We start from the raw sequence: 7723 nt of genomic DNA on the forward strand, positions 1-7723 counted from the left end.
TGACATACAGCAGGTATATACTATATACAGGGGAGATGACATACAGGTATATACTATATACAGGAGATGACATACAGGTATATACTATATACTAGACTGTGGCCCGATTCTAACGCATCGGGAATTCTAGAATATGCATGTCCCTGTAATATATGGACAATGATGATTCCAGAATTCGCGGCAGACTGTGCCTGTCGTTGATTGGTCGAGGCAACCTTTATGACATCGTCGCCATGGCAACCATTATGACATCATTGTCGCTCTGCCCGTCGCTGATTGGTCGAGGCCGCCACGCGGGATGTCTACGTCCTTTATGACATCATCGTCGCTGTGCCCGTTGCTGATTGGTCGAGGCCTTGTGGCCTCGACCAATCAGACGCGGGATTTCTACGTCCTTTATGACATCATCGTCGCTGTGCCCGTTGCTGATTGGTCGAGGCCTGGCGGCCTCGACCAATCAGAGAGCCGGGATTTCCTGGACAGACAGACAGACAGACAGACAGACAGACGGAAAAACCCTTAGGCAATTATATATATAGATACCTGTAAGTCATCTCCTCCTGTATATAGTATATACCGGTGTGTGTCATCTCCTCCTGTATATAGTATATATCTATGTGTCATCTCTTCCTGTATATAGTATATATCTGTGTGACATCTCCTCCTGTATATAGTATATATCTGTGTGTCATCTGCTCCTGTATATAGTATATACCTGTATGTCATCGGCTCCTTTATATAGTATATACCTTTATGTTATCTCCTCCTGTATATAGTATATACCTGTAAGTCATCTCCTCCTGTATATAGTATATACCTGTGTGTCATCTGCTCCTGTATATAGTATATACCTGTGTGTCATCTCCCCTATATATAGTATGTACCTGTATGTTATCTCCCCTGTATATAGTATATACCAGTGTTAAGTAAATAAGGCAGCACACTGCAGCGCTAAAACATGCAAACTTGAAAACACGAAATTTGAACTGCATTACTGCACTAGAAATATGAAAAATGAGAGCTTTTAGCGCATAAAAATGGCCAATTTTATGTGTACCTGGTAGCCCCTTTACGGCATCTCTCTTATACCAGGTCCTACGCTTGCCTTACTTCGCTGAGAATAAACGTCTCCATCTGAATGGGTACATGTGAAACCTCTTCTTAGACTAAAATTCTCTCTCTCTGTGGAGGGGTATTGGACCTGCTGTAATTAAAACACCTGAAGCTAGGAGGCGGAGTGCACGATCAGAAGGCTAGAGAATACATTTCAAAAACCTGACCTGCACATCCAAACATAGACTCAGTGTGAACAGGTGCTGAACCTAGAGTCGCCAACTCGTATATAGTTAAGTAAATAAGGCAGCACACTGCAGCGCTAAAACATGCAAACTTGAAAACTCGAAATTTGAACTGCATTACTGCACTAGAAATATGAAAAATGAGAGCTTTTAGCGCATAAAAATGGCCAATTTTATGTGTACCTGGTAGCCCCTTTACGGCATCTCTCTTATACCAGGTCCTACGCTTGCCTTACCTCGCTGAGAATAAACGTCTCCATCTGAATGGGTACATGTGAAACCTCTTCTTAGACTAAAATTCTCTCTCTCTGTGGAGGGGTATTGGACCTGCTGTAATTAAAACACCTGAAGCTAGGAGGCGGAGTGCAAGATCAGAAGGCTAGAGAATACATTTCAAAAACCTGACCTGCACATCCAAACATAGACTCAGTGTGAACAGGTGCTGAACCTAGAGTCACCAACTCGTATATAGTTAAGTAAATAAGGCAGCACACTGCAGCGCTAAAACATGCAAACTTGAAAACATGAAATTTGAACTGCATTACTGCACTAGAAATATGAAAAATGAGAGCTTTTAGCGCATAAAAATGGCCAATTTTATGTGTACCTGGTAGCCCCTTTACGGCATCTCTCTTATACCAGGTCCTACGCTTGCCTTACCTTGCTGAGAATAAACGTCTCCATCTGAATGGGTACATGTGAAACCTCTTCTTAGACTAAAATTCTCTCTCTCTGTGGAGGGGTATTGGACCTGCTGTAATTAAAACACCTGAAGCTAGGAGGCGGAGTGCACGATCAGAAGGCTAGAGAATACATTTCAAAAACCTGACCTGCACATCCAAACATAGACTCAGTGTGAACAGGTGCTGAACCTAGAGTCGCCAACTCGTATATAGTTAAGTAAATAAGGCAGCACACTGCAGCGCTAAAACATGCAAACTTGAAAACACGAAATTTGAACTGCATTACTGCACTAGAAATATGAAAAATGAGAGCTTTTAGCGCATAAAAATGGCCAATTTTATGTGTACCTGGTAGCCCCTTTACGGCATCTCTCTTATACCAGGTCCTACGCTTGCCTTACCTCGCTGAGAATAAACGTCTCCATCTGAATGGGTACATGTGTCATCTCCTCCTGTATATAATATATACCTGTATGTCATCTCCTCCTGCATATAGTATATACCTGTATGTTATCTCCTCCTGTATGTAGTATATACCTGTAAGTCATCTCCTCCTGTATATAGTATATACATGTGTGTCATCTGCTCCTGTATATGGTATATACCTGTGTGTCATCTCCTCTGTATATAGTATGTACCTGTATGTCATCTCCTCCTGTATTAGACCTCGTTCACAAGTTATTTGGTCAGTATTTTTACCTCAGTATTTGTAAGGTAAATTGGCAGCCTGATAAATCCCCAGCCAACAGGAAGCCCTCCCCCCTGGAAGTATATATTAGGTCACACATACACATAAAAGACAGGTCATGTGACTGACAGCTGCCGTATTTCCTATATGGTACATTTGTTGCTCTTGTAGTTTGTCTGCTTATTAATCAGATTTTTATTTTTGAAGGATAATACCAGACTTGTGTGTGTTTTAGGGCGAGTTTCATGTGTCAAGTTGTGTGTGTTGAGTTGTGTGTGGCGACATGCATATAGCGACTTTTGTGAGATGAGTTTTGTGTGGCCACATGCGTGTAGCAACTTTTTGTGTGTGTCGAGTTGCATGTGACAGGTTAGTGTAGCAAGTTGTGTGCAGCAAGTTTGGTGCATGGTGAGTTTTGCGCGTGGTGAGTTTTATGTGTGTTGCGTTTTAAGTATGTGCAAGTTTTGTGTGAGGCAACTTTTGCATGTGTTGCAACTTTTGTGCATGTGACAATTTTTCAGAGTGTGCAAGTTTTGTGTGTGGCGAGTTTTCCATGAGGTGAGTTTTGCACGTGTGGCGAGTTTTGCGTGAGCCTAATTTTGCATGCGGCGAGTTTTGCATGTGGCAAATTTTGTGCATGGCGAGTTTTGAGTGGAGAATTTTGTGTTTCGACTTTTATGTAGCGAGGTTGGTGTATGTGTGGTGAAATATGTGTTGAGGGTGGTATATGTGTTCAAGCACTCAAGCACGTGGTGGTGTGTGGCGCATTTTGTGTGTGTGTGTTCATATCCCCGTGTGTGGTGAGTATCCCATGTCGGGGCCCCACCTTAGCAACTGTACGGTATATACTCTTTGGCGACATCGCTCTCATTCTTTAAGTCCCCCTTGTTCACATCTGGCAGCTGTCAATTTGCCTCCAACACGTTTCCGCTCACTTTTTCCCCATTATGTAGATAGGGGCAAAATTTTTGGTGAATTGGAATGCGTGGGGTTAAAATTTCGCCTCACCGCATAGCCTATGATGCTCTCGTGGTCCAGACGTGTGAGTGTGCAAAATTTTGTGGCTGTAGCTGAGATGGTGCAGATGCCAATCCCAGACATACACGCACACATACATACACACACACACACACGCACGCACACACACATTCAGCTTTATATATTAGATTGTATAATGATAAATGCAGGCACAATTCATAACATAATTTGTGTATCCATTCATACAGAGCTCAGCATTTAGAGAACTGCTAGATCTTCAGCAGATAAACTAGGGATTTTATCAAAATGACAGCAAGCAGCCCAGTAAGTGACACATCATTGGATTCAGGGTCTGTACATTACGTTGCTCTCAGATAGAGGTGGCAAGAACCTGGCGACAGGTTCCCTTTCAGAGGTTATTTAGGCACTACAAGGGATTCTGTATGGAGAGGGTATTGTATGTGGTGCAAAGTAACCTAAGCCCAGCTCTAGGTGCTCTATGAACAGTACTGTACTCATCTCTACACCTGTATGATCACCGCATGATCAAGGAACACAGAAGGTTCACAATGAATCATTGCAAGCAGAGATCATGAAAAATGTTAGTAATTAATACCCAAAAAATCAGAAATTCATAAATTGTTGCTTTCTACAATGAGTAAGCTTCATTTACCGAAACTGAAATACCTCTTTAAGTTACTGAAGCTTTCGACACTCTCCTCGTCTGTGCCACACAGGAAGTGGTGTGAAGAAGATGACAAAATGTGCGATTTTGAATATTTAAATAATTAATGTGTTTCCTAATAAAAGACACTCTTTACAATGTAAGTTTGTTGTGCTGGTTTCAATAAGTAATGAGGCAGAATTGGCTGGAACTGTTAACCACCGCATTACACTGATGGGTTAATGGCCGGGTCCTGTTGTCTGTTATAAATAATACGTTCTTGTATCGGGAGTTATTCTAAATAGTGAGGAACAGGAAGACAAAACAAACTCGCTGTTCTCAGCACTTGGCTGTTCCGCTCTTAGCTGTGACCATGAGAAGAAATCTATCTGTTTAGATGAAGAAGAGACATTTCTATGGTCACCGGCAAGTAGGACCCGTACTGTGACCAAAAGGGCTATAAGGGAGGGCCTCATGCCTAGGATGTATGGCGGGCCTAGGGGCCTGTGTGGGCTGCCCAACCGTTGAATCGCTAAAGGCTCATATTCACTTGCGCAAGACTCGGATGAGTCTCGCACGGCAATACCCGGCACTGGACCTGGCACAGAGGAGCGGAGCGTGCGGCGGCATGTATTCCTATGCGGCTGCACACTCCTATCTGAGTGCTGGCAGCAGCCCTGGGTATTAACCCCTTTACCCCCAAGGGTGGTTTGCACGTTAATGACCGGGCCAATTTTTACAATTCTGACCACTGTCCCTTTATGAGGTTATAACTCTGGAACGCTTCAATGGATCCTGGTGATTCTGACATTGTTTTCTCGTGACATATTGTACTTCATGACAATGGTAAAAATTCTTTGATAGTACCTGCGTTTATTTGTGAAAAAAACGGAAATTTGGCGAAAATTATGAAAATTTCGCAATTTTCCAACTTTGAATTTTTATGCAATTAAATCACAGAGATATGTCACACAAAATACTTAATAAGTAACATTTCCCACATGTCTACTTTACATCAGCACAATTTTGGAACAAAATTTTTTTTTTGTTAGGGAGTTATAAGGGTTAAAAGTTGACCAGCAATTTCTCATTTCTACAACACCATTTTATTTTAGGGACCACATCTCATTTGAAGTCATTTTGAGGGGTCTATATGATAGAAAATACCCAAGTGTGACACCATTCTAAAAACTACACCCCTCAAGGTGCTCAAAACTATATTCAAGAAGTTTATTAACCCTTCTGGTGCTTCACAGGAATTTTTTGAATGTTTAAATAAAAATGAACATTTAACTTTTTTTCACAAAAAATTTAATTCAGCTCCAATTTGTATTATTTTACCAAGGGTAACAGGAGAAAATGGACCCCAAACATTGTTGTACAATTTGTCCTGAGTATGCCAATACCCCACATGTGGGGGTAAACCACTGTTTGGGCGCATGGCAGAGCTCGGAAGCGAAGGAGTGCCATTTGACTTTTCAATGCAAAATTGACTGGAATTGAGATGGGACGCCATGTTTTGTTTGGAGAGCCCCTGATGTGGCTAAACATTGAAACCCCCCACAAGTGACACCATTTTGGAAAGTAGACCCCCTAAGGAACTTATCTAGAGGTGTGGTGAGCACTTTGACCCACCAAGTGCTTCACAGAAGTTTATAATGCAGAGCCGTAAAAATAAAACAAAATTTTTTTCCCACAAAAATTATTTTTTTAGCCCCCAGTTTTGTATTTTTCTGAGGGTAACAGGAGAAATTGGACCCCAAAATTTGTTGCCCAATTTGTCCTGAGTGCGATGATACACCATATGTGGGGGGAACCACTGTTTGGGCACATGGGAGGGCTCAGAAGGGAAGGAGTGCCATTTGAATGCAGACTTAGATGGAATGGTCTGCAGGTGTCACATTGCGTTTGCAGAGCCCCTAATGTACCTAAACAGTAGAAACCCCCCACAAGTGACACCATTTTGGAAAGTAGACCCCCTTAGGAACTTATCTAGATGTGTGCTGAGCGCTTTGACCCACCAAGGGCTTCACAGAAGTTTATAATGGAGAGCCGTAAAAATAAAACAAAAATTTTTTCCCACAAAAATTATTTTTTAGCCCCCAGTTTTGTATTTTCCCGAGGGTAACAGGAGAAATTCGACCCCACAATTTGTTGTCCAATTTGTCCTGAGTGCGCTGATACCCCATATGTGGGGGGGGAACCACTGTTTGGGCGCATGGGAGGGCTCGGAAGGGAAGGAGCTCCATTTGGAATGAGGACTTAGATGGAATGGTCTGCAGGTGTCACATTGCATTTGCAGAGCCCCTAATGTACCTAAACAGTAGAAACCTCCCACAAGTGACACCATTTTGGAAACTAGACCCCCTAAGGAACTCATCTAGATGTGTTGTGATAGCTTTGAACCCCCAAGTGTTTCACTACAGTTTGTAACGCAGAGCCGTGAAAATTAAAAAAAAAAATCTTTCCCCCAAAAATTATTTTTTAACCCCCAGTTTTGTATTTTCCCGAGGGTAAGAGGAGAAATTCGACCCCAAAAGTTGTTGTCCAATTTGTCCTGAGTACGCTGATACCCCGTATGTTGGGGGAAACCACCGTTTGAGCGCATGGCAGAGCTCGGAAGGGAAGGAGCGCCATTTGGAATGCAGACTTAGATGGAATGGTCTCCAGACGTCACATTGCGTTTGCAGAACCCCTAATGTACCTAAACAGTAGAAACCCCCCACAAGTGACCCCATATTGGAAACTAGACCCCCCAGGGAACTAATCTAGATGTGTTGTGAGAACTTTGAACCCCCAAGTGTTTCACTACAGTTTATAACGCAGAGCCGTGAAAATAAAAAATCTTTTTTTTTCCCACAAAAAATATGTTTTAGCCCCGAGTTTTGTATTTTCCCAAGGGTAACAGGAGAAATTGGACCCCAAAAGTTGTTGTCCTATTTGTCCTGAGTACGCTGATACCCCATATGTTGGGGTAAACCCCTGTTTGGGCACACGGGAGAGCTCGGAAGGGAAGAAGCACTGTTTTACTTTTTCAACGCAGAATTGGCTGGAATTGAGATCGGACGCCATGTCGCGTTTGGAGAGCCCCTGATGTGCCTAAACCGTGGAAACCCCCCCAATTATAACTGAAACCCTAATCCAAACACACCCCTAACCCTAATCCCAACAGTAACCCTAACCACACCTCTAACCCTGACACACCCCTAACCCTAATCCCAACCCTATTCCCAACCGTAAATGTAATCTAAACCCTAACTGTAACTTTAGCCCCAACCCAAACTGTAGCCCTAGCCCTAACCCTAGCCCTAATCCTAACCCTAGCCCTAATCCTAACCCTAGCCCTAACCCTAGCCCTAACCCTAGCCCTAACCCTAGCCCTAACCCTAACCCTAGCCCTAACCCTAGCCCT

Source organism: Ranitomeya imitator, chromosome 3, assembly GCF_032444005.1.
Source record: "Ranitomeya imitator isolate aRanImi1 chromosome 3, aRanImi1.pri, whole genome shotgun sequence".
NCBI classification, from domain to species: domain Eukaryota; kingdom Metazoa; phylum Chordata; class Amphibia; order Anura; family Dendrobatidae; genus Ranitomeya; species Ranitomeya imitator.